Source organism: Salmo trutta, chromosome 6, assembly GCF_901001165.1.
Source record: "Salmo trutta chromosome 6, fSalTru1.1, whole genome shotgun sequence".
Lineage (NCBI taxonomy): Eukaryota > Metazoa > Chordata > Actinopteri > Salmoniformes > Salmonidae > Salmo > Salmo trutta.
Window position 1 is genome coordinate 18,598,404 of NC_042962.1, and position 18,814 is coordinate 18,617,217.

At 41.5% G+C, this 18,814-nt stretch overlaps 1 protein-coding gene across 11 annotated transcripts in view; it reads left to right on the plus strand.

The window, feature by feature from the left end:
• Positions 1-332: 332 nt before the first annotated feature.
• The window catches only part of epb41l3a (erythrocyte membrane protein band 4.1-like 3a), an 80,323-nt gene continuing 61,841 nt past the window's right edge, over positions 333-18,814 (plus strand). For 5 of the 11 annotated variants that reach the window (XM_029755563.1, XM_029755566.1, XM_029755564.1 and 2 more), the window contains exon 1: positions 337-1,447. The gene's annotated coding sequence lies outside the window, so the exon portion shown is untranslated. Of the gene's footprint in view, positions 1,448-18,814 lie in introns of all 11 variants that reach the window. The other 6 variants (XM_029755559.1, XM_029755570.1, XM_029755569.1 and 3 more) reach the window with 4 other exon arrangements.

Below are 18,814 nucleotides of genomic sequence, written 5' to 3' on the forward strand. Positions count from 1 at the left end.
TCAAAATCAGATGCATAGAGACTGATACAGGCATTTGCCCTGAAATAACCAGTAAGCGTAGTTATTCAGTAGTGCACGCACCTCCATTTCAATAGCTATAACAGATACTACTCTTCCTGCCGTTGCATTAGTCAGCAGGAGTGACATTTGTCTGAATACAGTAGTCCAGAGGGACAGTAACTGCTTTTATCTCGCTCAATAAAGCCACTGGAATTGAGCTCCAACAGCCAGCCCACATCTGTTTAACTGACAGTAACCTTGGCCTACGAGGATTGACCTAAAGCGTTTCCTTAATTGCGCAATAGGGGGCGTGAATGTGTGGAACGCTTGGTTCTATTGTGGAGAGCGAGAGGACTGTTTTGCAGGTGAGGCACTCTGCTGAACTGCATTTAGGCTACGGCAGCCCGCCAACTAGACATTTCAGAAATAACGGGATTTCTCTGAGCGGATCGTATCAGTTGGCTGTGAGCACAAAAATACCTACAAAAATACCTACAGGAATCAGGTAAACACGTTTTCAAGTGAAGTACCCTATATAGTTCATTCGGGACGGACTTTAGCGCGTTAATGTTAATGAGAGTAGCCTAATATCTGTTCGTTTTGTTTTTGGGTCACTGAGTAATGTTAGTGTGTTTACTGTGAAGCTCTATCGATGGGTGTTTTGAAACTTTACGGTGTTTCCATTAGAAGTTGTCTAAACATTTTTGAGCGAACTCTATTGCCTTATGCGTATTTCATTATTTGCGAAAATGACTTGTTTTTACAACAATATCCCACATCCGTGCGAGGGAGATATTCCATATATTCCCTTGAATTATGACCATTTCTCCTTTTATGCGACTGTATTTTACTGTATCAGGTCTCCATGCGTTTAACAGCTGTTGATACTAAGTATTCTGTGCGTAAAGCTTTGAGCATAGACATATGGCTACTGTATTCTACATCTGCAATTCATTCTCCTGTCGCTGTAGGCTACTCTCTGTAGAATGGTTTCATTTTGAAACAGCGAATAATTATTTTCCTGCATACTGTAATAGTGAATATATGAATATCTGCAGCAGTACACCGGTCTTTGGTAGTAGGCTGTAGGTAAAATATTCGATTTCAGTCTCTGCAGTCAAGAACGTTGGTGTGCGGTGATTGTCGTGTACAGATGGCTGGCTTCGCTGCAGGCGGGTGCCACTGTCAAAAACCTTGGCGCCTGTTCTGATTGCAGTTTGGCATTAACACTGCTGTAGGCCTACAAATATTGATGCAGCCTACATTATTACTGTTTTACAAAAGTTATACTGGTGTAGCCTATTTGATCTCAAGGTTATGTTGGTTATGTTTTGCACTTTGAGTGTTGGACATCTTATCTTTTATTACATTTTTTCCCCCACGTCACTCTGGATCAACTTGAATGCAATTCTGGATGGAACCTGGATGTGCTGTATGAATTATCATGGTGAGTACAAATACATACTTCCTACATTTCCACACAAAGGGAATATAACCTGTTGGAGGGGTCTGCCCTTGTCACCTATCAACAAATGGTGGGACATTTAAGTCTAGTGTAGGTTACAACTGTTAGGCTTCTTTGCGATTGCCTAATGCCTTGGAGGCTATAAATGCCTAGCCTAGCCTACCCCAGCAAATGGCATTGCGTGTATGACCCAGAGAGAGTTGAATTGGGGTGAATTGACTACAGCCAGGATGCCGAAGTGCCTCCCTTCATTTGGCTGTGTCAAGGAAGTGAATAAACTCAAGAAACACAGTTCAGAAAGGTTATTTTCAGGACAGCCTGTTCTGTTTGGGGTTTAACCTACCGGTATTTGTCTCGTATTTAATCTTCCGAACCCCCCAAAGCTGTGGATTAACCACAGCAAATGTCAGGCAGCACAGCACTAGAAACACTAAGCTATTAAAATACTACAGAAATGTCTGTCAGTCTTCGGTCTGGCGTGCTGTTATTGTCATTTTTGTGCAGCTGATACTTCCTATTTATATGGTTGGGCTTCTTCTGTCCATTCCCTAGGGGGAAAGTTCAGTTACTGCCAGGCAGATGTGCCTCTGGTTCTCTCCTCTCTCTCTGTCTTTCTCATTCTCTCTATTCAATTCAATTTAAGGGCTTTATTGACATGGGAAACATATGTTTACATTGCCAAAGCAGGTGAAATAGATAGTATACAAAAGTGAAATAAGCAAAAAACATTTTTACAGTAAACATTACACTCACAAAAGTTCCAGAAGAATAAAGACATATCAAATGTCGTATTATGTGCAAATAGTTAAAGTACAAAAGGGAAAATAAATAAACATAAATATGGGTTGTATTTACAATGGTGTTTGTTCTTCACTGGTTGCCCTTGTGGCAACAGGTCACAAATCGTGCTGCTGTGATGGTACACTGTGGTATTTCACCCAATAGATATGGGAGTTTATCAAAATTGGGTTTGCTTTCAAATTCTTTGTAGATCTGTGTAATTTTGGGGAAATATATGTCTCTAATATGGTCATACATTTGGCAGGAGGTTAGGAAGTGCAGATCAGTTTACACCTCATTTTGTGGGCAGTGTGCACATAGCCTGTCTTCTCTTGAGTGCCAGGTCTGCCTACAGCAGCCTTTCTCAATAGCAAGGCAATGCTCACTGAGTCTGTCAGGTATTCTGCCACTGTGTACTCTCTGTTTAGGGCCAAATAATGTTCTAGTTTTCTCTGTTTCTCCTCTCTCTCTCTCTCGCTCTGTCTCTCAGGGAAGTGTTTTCCTGCAATACGATACAACAAAAGCAAAAATAATCCTTATTGATCTGCAGGTATAACTCAGACTCAGCCTCCTTTCTCAGCAGCAGTCATAAAGTGCTCCATTACCAGAATGACTCATGCCTACTGAACAGACATTTTTCATGTAGCCAAACTTATGGGATGATTATGAATGCTTAAGTGCTATGAAAGTCAAAGTATCAACTCAGCATGGTAAATATTTGATTGTAATACCCTGGCTATGCCTGCTCCAGTGTTGCTGCCCCCTGCCTTGTAGTTTGGGAGAAAACAACCACTGTTTCAGGTAGAGGTCGACCGATTATGATTTTTCAACACCGGTACCGATTATTGGGGGACCAAAAAGGGCGCTGCCGATTAATCGGACTTTTTTTTTGTTATTTATTTGTAATAATGACAATTACAACAATACTGAATGAACACTTATTTTAACTTAATATAATACATAAATACTATCAATTTAGCCTCAAATAAATAATGAAACATGTTCAATTTGGTTTAAATAATGCAAAAACAAAGTGTTGGAGAAGAAAGTAAAAGTGCAATATGTGCCATGTAAAAAAGGTAATGTTTAAGTTCCTTGCACAGAACATGAGAACATATGAAAGCTGGTGGTTCCTTTTAACATGAGTCTTCAATATTCCCAGGTAAGAAGTTTTAGGTTGTAGTTATTATAGGAATTATAGGACTATTTCTCTCTATACGATTTGTATTTCATATACCTTTGACTATTGGATATTCTTATAGGCACGTTAGTATTGCCAGTGTAACAGTATAGCTTCCGTCCCTCTCCTCGCTCCAACCTGGGCTCGAACCAGGAACACATCGACAACAGCCACCCTCGAAGCAGCGTTACCCATGTAGAGCAAGGGGAAGAACCACTCCCAAGTCTCAGAGTGAGTGACGTTTGGAACGCTATTAGCGCGCACCCGCTAACTAGCTAGCCATTTCACCTGGGTTACACCAGCCTAATCTCGGGGGTTGATAGGCTTGAAGTCATAAACAGCGCAATGCTTGAAGAATTGCGAAGAGCTGCTGGCAAAACGCACGAAGGTGCTGTTTGAATGAATGCTTACGAGCCTGCTGCTGCCTACCATCGCTCAGTCAGACTGCTCGATCAAATATCAAATCATAGACTTAATTATAACATAATAACACACAGAAATACGAGTCTTTGGTCATCAATATGGTCGAATCCGGAAACTATCATCTCGAAAACAAAACGTTTTTCCTTTCAGTGAAATACGGAACCGTTCCATATTTTATCTAACGGGTGGCATCCCTAAGTCTAAATATTCCTGTTACATTGCACAACCTTCAATGTTATGTCATAATTATGTACAATTCTGGCAAATTATTACGGCCTTTGTTAGGAATAAATGGAGTTCACACAGTTCGCAATGAGCCAGGCTGCCCAATCTGCTGTATATACCCTGACTGCTTGCACGGAACGCAAGAGAAGTGACACAAATTCATGTTAGCAGGCAATATTAGCTAAATATGCAGGTTTAAAAAATATATACTTGTGTATTGATTTTAAAGAAAGGCATTGATGATTATGGTTAGGTATATTGGTGCAACGACAGTGCTTTTTCGCAAATGCGCTTGTTAAATCATCACCCATTTGTCGAAGTAGGCTGGGATTCGATGAGAAATTAACAGGCACCGCATCGATTATATGCAACGCAGAAAAACGTTAGATAAACTAGTAATATCATCAACCATGTGTAGTTAACTAGTGATTATGTTAAGATTGATCGTTTTTTATAAGATAAGTTTAATGCTAGCTAGCAACTTACCTTGGCTTCTTGCTGCCCTCGCGTAACAGGTAGTCAGCCTGCCATGCAGGCTCCTCGTGGAGTGCAATGTAAGGCAGGTGGTTAGAGCGTTGGACTAGTAACCGGAAGGTTGCAAAAACGAATCTGCGGCTGCAGGAAGAATTAAGTCCTCCACAATAGTATGGGGCTTGCCTGTCCTAGCCACTCGGTAGCTCACCATATAAGACGCTTCTAGACCCTTCTTGGTATCTGTTGCTTTTATACATGTCTTACTACTCAAAAGTCGTCTTAATTCGCGCTCAAAAAACTCCTGTGACTTATTTTTCAAATTGGCATGTTTTGTTTCTAAATGTCTGCGTAAGAGTGAAGGTTTTATTGAGTTGTGAGATAGTAGTTTTGCACATATAACACACTGTGGCTCAGGAAAGGCACTACTCCCAATATAAGTGAACCCCAAATCAATGTAGTTCTCATCATATTTGCCCCTCTTCGATGGTCCAACGTCCCTGTCTGTTGTTCGGTGCTTTCCTGGGTAAGGGGGCAGTAGCTCTTCGGCTGCATCAGATTCACAACTGTCAGTGTCCATGCTAGCTGGGCTAACAACAAATGTAGAATTACTGATGCTAGCATTGGATGTGCTTGTGGAAGCAGAACAACTTGTATCGTCGACAGGTGCAGGTGTAGTACTGCTGGTAGTAGCAGTACTATCAGTAGAGCTGGTATGTGTCTCTATGGACGCGGGCCTTACTTTTTTTTAACCATTTATCAATTTTCTAGCAAACGGAATGAGCAGCAGCTACATTTGGCTACATACAGACCATTAGTGAAATTCCCGCGAGAAAGTAACGGTTAATGTGATTGGATGTTCATTATTTGACTAGGCTACCTGTATTTGACATTGTGCTGTTATTTCGCTGAATATTAGATTTTTGGCAGTGAAACGAGTTTACTCATGCGAGAAAAAAACCTCACCCAAACGTATAGCCCCGTTGGAAAATATAAATGGACTGTTTGAAAATGTGGGGGAAAAAATGAATATATATAAATAAAATAAATTGGCCCAGCATCGTCCAGGTTAGGGGTGGCCGGGGTAGGCCAAAGAAGCTCGACTGTCTTAGCTTTAACACAAACGCGCACATGCAGGCACAAATGCTACACACAGACACTAACACTCAAAACTATGCCAGTCTACACCAGCAGTACCCGGGGAGCAGGCCTCCACATCTTGTTTGATATTTTTCCATTGATACTCTCACTGTAATTACAAATCTGCTACATCTCACACTGGCTAAGATCAAAAGTTGATTCCATACGCAATACACTGGTCTACTCAATGATTCAACACTTTGTTAATTTGTTTTACCTTTAACCAATTGCTTGTGCCTATGTTAAACTAAAGGTTGACTTATTGAAGCATCCCTCACCCTGGACTATGTTGTATTGATGAGGGGCTTTAAATGTGATGAATGAAACTGCAATGGATAGAGGCCCGTATTCACAAAGCGTCTCAGAGTAAGAGTGCTGATTTAGGATCAGTTTAGCCTTTTAGAACATATTGAATAAGATTACATGGGCAGGGGGGACCTGATCCTAGATCAGCACTCCTACTGTGAGACACTGGGAATACAGGCCCAGTTGTATGTCAGTTGCATTGTAAATCAGGCTCAGAAAACAGATGTAGCCTACCCAGTGCCCACTGTGTGCAAACAGGTGGATTCAATGTTGTTTTCACATAATTATTTTAATCGTGTTACATTGTTATTACAGTGTTTTTACAGTTCTACCAACATGGAAAACAAAACAGTTATCAACAGACATTTTTTGCCTTTTGTACCCAATTTAAAACCAAAGCGCTATAGCTGGCCTCAATATTTGAACTCGTTCAGTTGTTTGTTGACCAGTCTTATCAATTCTCTATCAAAAGTGAACATTGAACTGACTACCGTGCTCAGTGGGTAGGTCTCAGTTAACTCAGTGCTGCTAGGTCCTTATCATACACTGTGTGATGAGTGTTGCGCGTTGACTGTAACAGAAATAATGGTCATCGATGATTTGTTTGTTCATTGACCGTTGTCTGAAATCTTTGGCCTCAAAAGCACTTCTCTTTTACTGCTGTAATGGGCCATAAACAAAAGCTAATCTCCTGAGTCAATATTCTTCCTTCCTCTATCTCCGGCCTTTTATATCAGGGTTTGAAAGATCATTGTTCCAAGTCATGCGGTCGCAATGATAATCACTTTGACAGGGTATGACTAAGTAGCTTATCTTTTGCTTGATATTTTCTTATCAAATCCTAGTTTTGGATGATTTGTCAAGTCTCCCCTTGAGTGCATTTACAGTGGATTTCTGATACCACGGCCAAAGGTTTCACTAATAGCCGGGAGTGCTGTGTAAAACAGGAAGTGAGCATGGGTAACAGAAAAGTACGAGGCAGCACTAATGACATAACCTATCATAACAATGTACCACTGTCTGTGGAATGATGCCTGTTATGTATTTAGTGGTGAGTGGGTAAACCATTGTATCCTTAGCTTGGGACTTTTAAATGTATCTATACACTCAGATGTCATCCAAAAAGCTTTTCAGTGTCTACACAGCTGCATCAACAGCTTACATAATGAATGCAAATGGGTATTAGATGGCTGTTCATGAAAAAAAACACGTTTTTCTCCTGCCTTTTATGAGTGCTAGTCTGTGGTCTGTGGAGTCAAAAACTTGATTTCCTTGTGTTTTATATATATTTCCACACTATGAGGTTGGAATAATACTGAGAAATTGTGAAAATGATGATAATGCTTTTTTAGTGTAAGAGCTGTTTGAAAAGACTGCCTGAAGTTTCAGCCTGTTTTGGTGGGATGGAGTTTTGGCCAGCCTGGTGACATCACTCCCAGACAGTCTGAGCAAAATTCTTTCTTGAGAAATTGCTCTTTGCTAAGAAGCAATTTTTTAAATTTTTTTGACCACTTTAACTGAGTACGGTACTTAATTGTTACCCACTAAGATGATAGGGTTGCCTACTATGTCGAAACATAGTAGGCGAGTCGAGGCATTTTGAGTGTCCGCTGTAGGTTCGACTCCGCCTCAGTGCTGCTCATTTGGCTGGCTGTGCTGTGATGGCTTTCTCTCCAGCAAAGTGTGCCCATTCTTCACGTTGAGTCCACTGTAAAAGTCTGATTGAGGTTTCAGACATCATTAAAGATGATCTTCCTAAAAGTCTGTGTTGAGGGACTGCCAGAGCTAGAGCCCACTTGCTCAGCAAAGCAATTATAGTCTCTGTCATATTAGATACTGTGCAGGGGAATGGCTGAAAAACAGCCCAATAGACGAGGAATGAAGTCTGGAGCTTTGAAAATGTGTGTGTGTGTGTGTGTGTGTGTGTGTGTGTGTGTGTGTGTGTGTGTGTGTGTGTGTGTGTGTGTGTGTGTGTGTGTGTGTGTGTGTGTGTGTGTGTGTTCCCACAGCAGATCTGTCAGGTTTGGCTGCATGCCCGCGGTGAAGGAGGGAAGGAGGGAACTTGCAAACCAAAACAGCAGACAAACTCTAAGAACAGAATTATCATCCTCTCTCACAAACATGTACAGTGTGTACTAGGTTAGTCAGTTGAGTAGTATACTGAGTTATATACTGAGCAATAGCAATGCAGCACAGCTTTGGATGTAGCAAGCCCAGATCTAGGCTTTATTAGCTACTGTAGATCATGTTGTCTATCAGTATACTGTGGATCAGTACCCCTCTTTTCATGCTGTTCTTATCTGAGGCATGCCTAACTGAATGTGTGTGCATGTTGTATTGGCCCAGTTCCAGAAACAGAACGTCTAGTATAGAAGTCTGTCTCTTGAGCAGGCCTATTTCACAGTCACCACCCTCCATACAGGATTGTAGGATTCCATGCAATTGTCTGTCTAGCTTTCAGCGTGCAGATGCATTCTATAGGGCTGGCACAATTACTTATAACCATGTATCTGACGGTTATGGATGAAAATAAAATAACCGTCATAACCTTTTAACCTTTTTTGTTATTTATTTTTACAAACAGCTGACTGAAGAGGGAGCGGTCGGGAATTTGTGTCAGTTTCTGCGGTAACATGGTCTCTTAAAAACGTGACGAAGCGTTGTTGCTCCTTGCTGAAACAAACCGGGTGTTATAGCAAAGGAGCACACAGAGAAAGGTGCCAGAGAGGGGCAGCAGCAGAACACAGAGAAAGGTGCCAGCGAGGTGCAGCAGCAGAACACAGAGAAAGGTGCCAGCGAGGTGCTGCAGCAGAACACAGAAATATAATTTATGGCAGCACATGCAGGCAGGAGTGGAGGAGAGGAAATTATTCTAATTTTTTGGTCTGTTATTCACACCATTATTACGGAGACCACGGTCATTTGGCTGGCCAATTACCGTCATCCAAAATTCCATTACCATCACAGCCCTAGCATTCTAGTCCATCTTAAAATGCCGCAGTTAAGACCTTTTTTAATTACGGATCCCGCATGGCTGCACATAGAGGCAATGTTTTTGCGATTGCCTCACAAGAAAAACAGCCACTACTTTCTACTCTGTGTGAGATATTCTATTGCAGTAATTGTCCCTGGTGCCTTCTTCAGCTCGTAGACATACCTTGTGATTCATCCCCCCCTGCTGAGTGAATGCCCTCTGTAGATGCGTCAGTGATGTATTCTGGAAGAGCTTCGCTGAATAGATTTGGGTGTTTTTTCGTAACTTTTTTTTAGCTTTCACTTTTTAGAATGTTATTAGCATGGATCTGACGAACATTATATAGCTTAAAACCTGTCACAGGCAAAGAAAATGTGTGTGGGGGGTGTTGTGTGTGTGTGTGTGTGTGTGTGTGTGTGTGTGTGTGTGTGTGTGTGTGAGGCGGCCGTTGACCCAGCATCGTCCGGGTTAGGGGATGGTTTGTCCGGCTGGGATGTCCTTGTCCCATCATGCTCTAGTGACTCCTGGTGGCGGCCGGGTGCATCCACACTTAATTTGGTCGCCAGCTGTACGATGTTTCCTACGACACATTGGTGTGACTGGCTTCTGGGTTAAGAGAGCAGTGTGTCGAGAAGCAGCGCAGCTTGGCGGGATCGTGTTTCGGAGGAGTCATGGCTCTCGACCTTTGCCTCTCCCGAGTCCGTATGGGAGTTGCAGCGATGGGACAAGACTGTAACTACCAATTAGATATCACGAAATTGGTGAGAAAAAAGAGTAAGTACAAATACAAATAATAATAATAATACTGCTACTACTTTGAATGTTGTAGCTTTCAATTGTCCAATTAACAGTCACACATTAGCAATTTCAAACTTCTCATATCTCTAGTAAAGGCTACTTATCGTGGTGAATGATATCTGGTAAATGTCCACGAAAGTGGTTGGTTCAGTCAGTGTTAACTTTCGGTTTAACCTACCAGCTCAAGTGCATGCTTGCATGTTTCTGTGTGAATTTACCTGTGAGTTTGTGTATGTGTGCACATGCATGCATGTGTGTGACTTCACAAGTGTGTGTGCGTGCGTGCATGCGTGCACCAGACCTGGGTTCAAATATTTATATATTTATTTGTATTACTTTCACTTACATTTCAAAGTATTTTCAAATACAAATATTGAAATATGTGAATACTCCCAGGCATTTCAACTCAGTTCTGTTTGGTCCTAGGATTATTGTTTGGTCCTGTAATGTATTTGGAAACACATATTTGAAAATTGTTTAAAATTGTTGGCTATTTATTGGAAATTATTTGAAAATACTTTCAAATAACTAATAGAAGTAGTTGATTCTGCACCTCATTATTTGAAAATACTGAAATACGCAGAAGTATTTCAATTACAAATACTTAAATACATATGTATTTGAAGCCAGCTCTGGTGTGCACTTGTCTATATGTGTTTGTATGACTAAGCTTGTGTGTGTACCAGTCGCTAGACTGTGAGGCTTAGCTACTTCTCTCCTCCTCGTCATGGGCCATGTCTGCTCTGTGACTGACTCATCAGCAATATCAACATATATACGCGCGCGCACACACACACACACACACACACACACACACACACACACACACACACACACACACACGACCACCCTGCTATTTCCCGCTTAGATTACCGATTACCACACACCACATTAGCCAGTAGCTATCAGTTAGGGCATCTCTCTCTTTGTTGTATGGCTTTGCATGAATACACGTGTCTGCTTTGTGGCGGGCGGCTAGCCTGAGGCATCTGGACTCCCCCTGGTCGTGAATAATTGAGGATCTATTTAACCAGTGTGGGGCGGACTCAGGTGCGAGGACAGATAAAGCATCCCACCCACCTACTGCTCCAGTCTATATCTGTTTCCTAGGGTGGATCTCAATAGTGTGAAGTGACGTCCTCCATCCTCCCCTTGTCTCCTTTCCTCCATATACAGTGACATTCAAGAACTAGACAGGTGAAAGTAAATCGGTGTGCATCCTCCATATTGATTTGACTTAGCCTGTGTTTTCAGTAAAGATGAAGGAGAGGAGACAAGGAGAAGAAGCCTCACTGCAGTGGTGCTTTATCGCCTAACCATGGCTTATAACATGGTAATGACATGTAAATATCCATGTACAGTCAGTTTAATTACAGTGTAGATATCTGTGAGCTTTGCATTTCTAATGGTAGGTGAAGTCCTATAGGCTTCAGGGACTGGAGTGTAGCGGAACATGCATGTCACTTAATGGTGGTGTGATGGTTGTATGGAGCCCAGTCTTGTGAAGGCAGGAGAAAGGGTATCTGAGGAGACATACCAGTTCAGCTGCTGGGCCCATACAAAGGATGGACGGGGAAAGCAGGCCAGTCATTGGGACTGGCTTCTGTCTCTCCGCCTGTCTGCCATGTTGTTTTATAGCTTGTTGCTTTCCCTTCTCACCGTCTAGCGAATAAATCTGTCCCTCAGATATTACACTTTCTCCCCTGTTCTATATTTTTTTTAATAATTGTGATTTCAATGACTTAGAGCGTGGTGATGGCAACGCCAGGGCTGTGGGTTTGATTCCCACATGGGCCACACATAGTTTTTGTCAACAGTTTGTAGTCAACAAAATTGATCCTAACCCTCCTGGTTTATCAGATATATCTTGGTGTCACTGATGTAATAATGTGTTTTTCATTTCATTCTTGCGTCCATCCTTGACAAAAGAGGCACAGTAATGTGCAACAGCAATGTAGGTGACTGTGTTAATTTGAAATCGAACTCTAAGCCGTTGGCGGCGAGGGATTGGGGGTTTACTACAGATTAGCTGTAATCCATTGGCTAAATCACAGTTTTGGACAATGTGTGGCGGATTGGTCATAGGCTGGACTGATCCTGCAGGGTGTGAAGCAACAGCATAATCATTAAGAGCAGCCGGGAGGTGTTGAATGTTGATTGAATGTTGTTAAATGTTGATGACAGTGAGATAGTGCATCTAAGCTTGGACCATGCTAACACATCAGATGGTCTGTGTACAGAGGGCTTATTTTTGTATAGGCTAAGTGATGATATAGGCTTGTAGCTAATAGGTTGACACTGGAGAGTGGCCCACCAAGCCTTGGGCACCCTTACAGCACCATCACTTAAGCAATAATACATGAGAGGCCATGTGTTATGACATTTTTATCATGGCTGTGACGTGGTCATAGCCACGAGGCGAAGCCGAGTAGACCACAACAGCCATGATAAAAATGTCATAACACATGGACACTTAATACATTATTGGTTTTATACAATGGGTTACCAGCATTAAAAAGCAATATTCTTTCCCAAACCATAACATTTTCAACAAAACTTGATGCTACATTCACTAACACTGATTGTCAAGTGCAATTTTAGGTGTTCTCTAGTCGTTAGTTTTATTTGTGGTGCCTGCCATGTAAATCAAAACTACTCAAGTGCTGGTTGATAGTTCCAGAACTTTGCAGGTTGCTAGGGCAAACAAAAATGGTTGCTATGGAGGCTCTTCCCCCTTGGTAGCTAGCCAACTACACAGCTAACACAATCATTTCAGACTGAAAGGCAGCAAACTAGCTGCATTTCATTTAGTTTTACCTGTTTTTCCATCGATTTTATGTTGTTGGTATATATCCATTAATATTATGCCGATTCATTTTGACTGGAGAAACGCTGCCTGTCTGTCTCGTCCCGACTCCCGACACATTCATTATTATGGGACACAGTGGAGATCGAATTTCAATATTGCAACAAAAACGTCAGACATCATTTCTAATTGCTTTTCATAGTGGATATCAAGTTTATAAATTGCATGGCTGGGCAGTGGATCTGTAAAAGTAGTAGTGCGTTGCTAGGTAACGACATAAACAATGGCAATTTTTATGAATGTACTGGCCATATGTATGTTGTCTAGTATATCATGGGCAGGATCTAACAATAGGAATTCCAAACCACCCATTGTATAAATTGCTTTAGATCTCTCTTACTACCTCTTCACATTAGAACATGGCTATGCAAATAACCTGCTGGCAGCAGATGGATATACAGGTCCGATCAGCAACACATCAATAACAGGACAGGGAATGCTTACGAAACTAAACGAACCTAGTGTTGTGCGGACATATTCTCAGGAAACAGCCGTTATCATGTCTTCTCCGGCGCGCTGGTTAAGTTGCCTGTCAGAACAGCCAGTGATAATATGATTCAGGGCTCCCTTCATCTTCTCTCTTCCGTTATTTCACTCACTCGTTTCACACACACACACATACACACACACACACACACACACACATCTGAAGTGTGATTGGCGATGTGATGGGTTTCTAAATATTTTACTGACTGGTGGGATACTGTCAGGCTAGGATGATTGTGATCTTCAGTGGAACATTGAAATCTTTTGGAGACTAAATATTTGACTTTGTCTCATTGGATAATAGGAGGAATAAACACTGTTTTTACAGAATTTAAGAGATTTGATGAGATTTGATGTAGTTTTGTATCCCTTTTTGGATCCTTACACTGTGTAATTAAGCATAGTTTAGCAATTCCATGATATGAAAGCTTAATTGCCCCAATAACTTTCTGTCAACATCACAGTGTAGCCTAATTTTACTCGTTCCCCTCCTTTTACCCTTTTGTAAACACTGTTAGAAGAGATTCACAAAGAGCTCGCCATTGTTGAAATATGAATTCATTATGAGACGCGCTGTTACATTGTCTTTGATTGCAAAATAATTAGGTCTTTGTGGAGTTCTTGCTTATTCAATGGATATTTATCTTGCTGTTGTGGGCCGACTGTGTTCGGCTGAGCATCGTTTCCATTTTGGATCTTGTGAAGACTTACCCTGGATTTGAAACAGAATTCTTGATTAGATGTTATTGGTGTAGAATGTGGTGCAGATCTCTGTTTTTACTGAAGATTGCCTCATATGTTTAGTTAAACATTGCTGTGTAGGCCTACAGTACCAAACCCATATTACATATATCCCTTTCACACTAAGACGTTTTTACGGCAACTTTACCATACCGGCAACTGTTTTTCACCATACGGGCAACTGTTTTACGCCTTTTCCTTATATCTGAAAGGTATTGCCGGTATGAAAGCTGAAACTTTTATTTCCACCTAGCAACCTAGTAATCATTTAGGTCAACTTCTGCCTACGGCTTAGTATGAAACGTAACCGTAATGCTGAGGTGGCATTGGCAGGCACTACGCCGTTAAACTTGTGTATGGTTGCTAGGCAGCACCCGTTAACCATCCTCCTGCCAGTTCTAAACTTTGCTTGGCATGTCACTTGTCACGTAGCCCACCACTAAGCATGCACTGTTTTCTTAACCACAACTAGATGGATTCATAAAGAATTATTGTGGGAATAAATATCACTGAATGACAAAAATATTGGAATAAAGCATCTTAATGCAATTGAAGGCATGTATCAAATTGTTGCTTACTGAAACTCCCAAAGTCATCTAACCATTGTAATAAATTTGAAGCAATAGCCTACCCACGTGTGGTCAACTAGATTATAATTTCAGCACCGTTTTGATTGGGACACCACCATCGCGCTACTTTGAGACAAGCGTGGGGACTCGTCTTGATAAATCAATGCCACATTTTACTTTTCACTGAATCTCCATTTAGATATTGGTTAGGCTACAGTTAGTTGGGGAAATGTTAGCTAAGTTGAGGTGAGTGCTGCTCATGATCAACTTGTCTAGTTGGCTCATTTGTTAGAACATTTTGCCAGCATGTTATGTAGTTTAACAAGTGGATTATTTTGCTCTTCACTCTCAGTCACTTAGTAGCCTAGGCCTCCTCCTGACCAAAACCCCGAGACCACTGACTTGTCTCAGTGTGTCTTAACTTGTCTCAATCAATGTGATTTTGTTTCACTGAATCTCTGTCTGTATAGGCTATTAGGTTAATTGGTTTCTGGCTGGGCAAATAAGTGGAGGTGATCATCTATCAATGATCAGAAACATTTAGCATGTAATAATGTAGCCTAAATCAAGTGTAGGCCTATTATTTTGCTGGATCGCGTATAGACATCTGCAAAAGCCCACATAGGTTGTGAAATATGAACACAAGACTCACATACTTTTGAAAATAGGATTGCTATTATTTTCCATCGGTATCATGATGAAGATACAGCGGTTTCAAGTTGTGTGGGAAAAATATTATTTGTATTTTATTCTGTTATATTCCATTATATTCTTACTACAAAATATATGTGTGTTTGACTGTGATTGGGGTAGGTGTGTCTTGTCTGTTTAATGAACAAAATCATGAACTATTGACTTCATTTGGACATAACATAATTAAACAAAAGATATTACATTTATTTTTGATGGTGTATATTCTCAATGGATTTATTAAAATTGACGCCCACCCACATCTTCACACCACTACTGCCACTCATCCCCAGCATGCCGCCATAAAAGGCGTATGCAGGCAAGAATGTGGTAAAAATGGGCCTGTTTATAAGGGGGTCATATAAACATTACCCCATTTTTTTTACAGGCAAAATCTGTAAATCCAATGTGAAAGCAGCAAGAGTAACAACTAGGCTTAAAAGGCCTAGTCTCTCCAAAATGAAGGGAAAATTGTACAGCATCACCCTCATTCATGACAACTCTACTATATTTGTTCTGAAAGACTTGCAGTTGAAACATGTCATCATGGAAGCTTTTAATCTGAATAAAGAAATCTTGAAATATGCCTTGATTGCTGCTGTGCTGAATAGCCTCACAGGAGAAACAGTCACATTTTCCTTCCAGTTGTGGAGAGAAAACTACCTCCATGGATTAAGCACTTATGGCAGAAAAAAGGCTTATCCAGAGTAACACTAACACAACAAAGGGTTTTGCATGGTCGGCCTGAGCTCAGACTAAACACGTTTCAGAAGACAGTTTGTTGTCTGGCTTTGAAAACAATTAAAAAAGCAAATGCAATGTTTTTATCTCTGCCATGGCTGCTCCTCCTCCTTGCCTTTTAATTTTTACCTTTACCATCTTTGTTTTGACAGTTGGTTCTTGAAGCATACTTAAAGTCATTAAAATTCAGTTCCTGATTAAACAGTGATTGACTTGCCCCGCACGTCAGAAGCAGTCGAGTGTTTAATGAATCTCCGTCTATTTTTCATCCGATAATTAGGAGTCTGTGGTAATGAGTCATACCTCGGAGTTGACTGGCGTCTCATTGGTGGCCAGGGTCGTGTTCATTAGACTCTAAACGTAACAAAACAGACTGAAACATGGAGGGCCTACCTGGACTTGTACAATAACAAACTCTCATTTTAGTTTTCCGTTGCAAAATGTTTTAAAACATTTTCCGTTAGTGTGCCGAATGGACACCACCATGGTTTTCGTTGTGTATCTGTGAAGCTCCAGCTCCTCAGTGTCCTTGCCCAGGAGCTCACCCGGCGATGACACTTAACAAACAACAATATCCTTGAGAGTCTGCAGGCGTGGAGCCGAAGCCTCTGGGACTAAGGTTTCCCATCAGCATGCAGAGAGCATTACTGCTTTAATATGAAGGGGCCATATGGAGTGCAGAGGTACTGCATAGTGGTGAAATAACTTTTCGCTTGTAAGGGTCATTTTGTTTTATAGAGCCACGTGTTAAACAGTACTGATAGGGTTGAGAAATTCTATTCATCAGAATGTAAGACATTCACTTTTTTTGTTGTAATCCATTCACAATGTAATTGCTTCCCAAGTGTTTTTATAGTTGAATTCTTTGACCTGATGATGATAGCGTGCATCAAATAAAAATGTGATTTAAAAGAGTACGGCAACAGGGTGTTACAGGGTGCAATTCCACAAGCCACCATATACTCTCTGCTGTGGAATAGTTCCATGTGAATAGTATTATGAGTATCATTACACATAGCAAGACATGAACCTAAAACAGCTAGAATTCGCTCTTGAGTGCTACTTAATGTCGTTAGTCCCACTTGCAGGATGCTGGCTCACCGTTCGAAAACAGGTTGCCAGTTGGAGTGAGATTGGCCTACACAGAAATGCATCAAACAGTAAATGAGACTTGGAGTCGGCGCCGCTCAGGCAACACTTCCAATTTGCTGAAGGCTCTGAGTCAGAGTGCTCAGTGTCTGGAAACCTTCCAAACCATTTCCTTTTCATCCCCCTACTAATCTGTTATGTGGATTATTAGTTCCCCCAAGTGGGGTTGGGGGGGGGGGGGGGCTATGACGAAACAGCCAACCATCTACCCACTCTCTTCTTTGAAGTTTCAAGTTTTATTTGTCACATGCACAAGTACAGTGAAATGCTTAACTTGCATACCCTACCCAACAATGCAGTATTCAATAACAAATAGGATAACTAATAAAAAAATATATAAAAACACGAGAAATAAAAATTGAGAGGAAGCTATACTGAACAAAAATGTAAACGCAACATGCAACAATTTCAAGACTTACACTTACAAGTGAAATAAATGTATTAGGCCCTAATCTATGGATTTAACATGACTTGGAATACAGATATGCATCTGGTTACAGATACCTTAAAAAAAAGGTAGGGTGTGGATCAGAAAACCTTTCAGTATAAGGTGTGACCACCATTTGCTTCATGCAGCGCAACACATCTCCTTCACATAGAGTTGATCAGGCTGTTGATTGTGACCTGTGGAATGTTGTCCCACTCCTCTTCAATGGCTGTGCAAAGTTGCTGGATATTGGCAAGAACTGGAACAAGCTGTAGTATACGTTGATCCAGAGCATCCCAAAAATGCTCAATGGGTGACATGTCTGGTGAGTATGCAGGCCTTGGAAGAACTGAGACATTTTCAGCTTCCAGGAATTGTGTACAGATCCTTGCGATATGGGGCCATGCATTATAATGCTGAAACATGATGTGATGGTGGCGGGTGAATGGCACGACAATGGGCCTCAGGATCTTACCACGGTATCGCTGTGCATTCAAATTGCCATCAATAAAATGCAATTATGTTCGTTGTCCGTAGCTTATGCCTGCCCATACCATAACCCCACTGCCACCATGGGGCACTCTGTTCACAACGTTGCCATTACCTTATGGTAGAGAAATGAACATTCAATTATCTGGCAACAGGTCTGGTGGACATTCCTACAGTCAGCATTCCAATTGCACAATCCCTAAAAACTCGAGACATCTGTGGCATTGTGTTGTGTGACAAAACTGCAAAAGAATTCTGCAGCATTGAAGGTCAATCAATCAAATGTATTTATAAAGCCCTTTTTACATCAGCTGATGTCACAAAATGCTATACAGAAACCCAGCCTAAAACCCCAAACAGCAAGCAATGCAGGTCCCCAAGAACACAGTGGCCTCCATCATTCTTAAATGGAAGAAGTTTGGAGCCACCAAGACTCTTCCTAGAGCTGGCCACCCAGCCAAGCTGAGCAATCGGGGGAGAAGGGCCTTGGTCAGGGAGGTGACCAAGAACCTGATGGTCACTCTGACAGAGCTCCAGAGTTCCTCTTTGGAGATGGGAGAACCTTTCAGAAGGACAACCATCTCTGCAGCACTCCACCAATCAGGCCTTTATGGTAGAACAGCCAGGCGGAAGCCACTCCTCAGTAAAAGGCACATGACAGCCTGCTTGGAGTTTGCCAAAAGGCACCTTAAGGACTCTCAGACCATGAGAAACAAGATTCCCTGGTCTGATGAAACCAAGATTGAACTCTTTGGACTGAATGCCAGGTGTCATGTTTGGAAGAAACCTGGCAACATCCCTACGGTGAAGCATGGTGGTGGCAGCCTCATGCTGTGGGGATGTTTTTCAGTGGCAGGGACTGGGAGACTAGTTAGGATCAAGGGAAAGATGAAC